The sequence below is a fragment of the Lactuca serriola genome, chromosome 6, assembly GCF_051521515.1.
Source record: "Lactuca serriola cultivar US96UC23 chromosome 6, Lser_US96UC23_V15, whole genome shotgun sequence".
Classification (NCBI taxonomy): Eukaryota; Viridiplantae; Streptophyta; class Magnoliopsida; order Asterales; family Asteraceae; genus Lactuca; species Lactuca serriola.
In genome coordinates, this window is record NC_136413.1 from 149,912,367 (window position 1) to 149,914,460 (window position 2,094).

At 39.7% G+C, this 2,094-nt stretch overlaps 1 non-coding gene across 1 annotated transcript; it reads right to left on the bottom strand.

The window, feature by feature from the left end:
• Nucleotides 1–237: 237 nt before the first annotated feature.
• On the bottom strand, nt 238–344 carry LOC145060838 (small nucleolar RNA R71). The gene has a single exon (XR_013687020.1). It is a non-coding gene; the product is annotated as a small nucleolar RNA R71 (small nucleolar RNA).
• Between the last annotated feature and the right edge of the window lie 1,750 nt (nt 345–2,094).

The following is a 2,094-nucleotide window of genomic DNA, read 5'->3' on the forward strand; positions in this document are numbered from 1 at the left end:
AGCATAATTGAGCCGAACACACTTTATTTAGATCTTGTGTTCATCATTCTTACTTTACTCTGGTCTTATAATTCTTACTCGATTTCATTAAAACTACAGTTATTGAGGATGCTTCCAGTCACTTTTAAAGGAGTTGCTAAGGATTGGTTGAAGGCACTACTAGCAGGTGCCATTACTACATGGGCACAAATGCGTGAACAATTCTTAGAGAAATTTTTCCCACCATCCAAAGTGTCTAAAATCAAGAAGGCGATAGCAAACTTTGAGCAACAACTGGGTCAATAACTTTATGAAGCATGGGAGTGTTACAAGGGGTTACTTCGAAATTGCCCCCAAAATGATCTTAATATGAAACAAGAAGTATCAATATTCTATGATGGCGAGAATGTATTGACAAGACAACTCCTTGATTCTCAAGGACCTTTGACGAAGAAAAACCCAGCTAAAATCAACGAACTAATTGAAGAGTTTTCTAAGAATTTGCGTGAGTATCATAATCCTCGACAAGATGGAGCTAAGAGAATTAGGAGTGGCACTTCTGAAGACATGGTGGTTGTGTTAGTTATGTTGAATAATATGGACCGACATATGATAACGATGGATCAACCCATACATGCTATTCGTGTGGGTTGTGAAAGATGCAATGGTCCACATTTAACAAAAGATTTCCACTTGGATGATAACGGAAATAAGAAAGCTCAAGACTTCTATTCAAGTGGAGACAAATATTATGAAGATTGGAGGAAGCCGAAGAAAGAATGGTTGCTTTATGATGAATATAAAAAGCAGAAAGAAGAAACGTTTAGGCAAACTGGATGAGGATTTTAGCAAAAAGAGCAATCACAACCTGAAAAGAAGGTCGATTTAGAGTCTTTGTTAGCTAGATTCATGGAGGCTTCGGAAAAATGACAGGATGAGACCGATGCAGCGATAAGTGAAAAAGAAAATTTAATGAAGGATCAGCAAGCATTACTTAGAAATCATCAAGAATCGATCCAAAACATTGAATCTCAACTTGGTCAATTAACTACATTGGTTAATGCACGACTTTCTACACAAAGTCACGATAAGAAGCCACAACTGCACGTCATCGTGATCAAAACTAAAGAATATACTATTTCTGAGTTCCTTGAAGCCCTAGAGGAAGAGCCAATTCAACCCGAACCTCACCAAAAGAAGTTAAAAGTTGAAGACAAAATTTTTGCTGAATCTTCGACATCACGAAATGGAGATTTAATCTCCATGATGTGTAACACCGTAAAAATTAAAACAAATTTTCACTTTTAAAAACACATTTTTAATTAAACAATTAGTTCACAAAACATCATAACATCAAGTTTTCAAATCACAATGTCTCCCAAGATCAAAATACATCCAATTCCCATATATGTGTACGAATCAAGTCGGCGCCTTCCCGCAGTCATCACTGGTACCTGAAACACATAACGTTGAACACTGTAAGCATAAGCTTAGTGAGTTTCCCCAAAATACCACAATAATCACATAATAGCCACTCGAGGCTGTAACTCTGTTGACCCTCTGGTCAATGCGTCTCAGTGGGGCCCTCCAGCCCTAACTCTCTATGGGCCCTCTGGCCCTAGCTCTAGGGACCCGAAAGTCCCAACTCTGTAACTATGAATCATGCATATCACATATCACAATAAATCACAACACATAATAACATGCAATCACACTGGCATATAACTCTATAGTACTCTGTCTCTTAACTCTGTTACCACACTAGGTAAAGTATAGTGAGAAGACTCACCTCGCGTATATCGATAACTCACAAATCCCGGAAATCACTCGCGCTCGATCCCCCGAGCTATAATCCTCCTATAACACAATATATCTCTAATTAACACTTTCACAACTAAGGTTGACTACCCCTATCAAGTCAACACTGGTCAACTCTGGTCAACGGTCAACTTGACCGGACTCGGCGAGTGCATTAGAGCGACTCGGCGAGTCTATACGTGTCCACTGATTCCCTGGGATCCTCTCTCGACACGTCGAGTATTTTCCAAACTCGACGAGTTCCACCCGGCATGAGTTGCGGGGCCACCACAACTCAACTCGTCGAGTCTCAAGAAC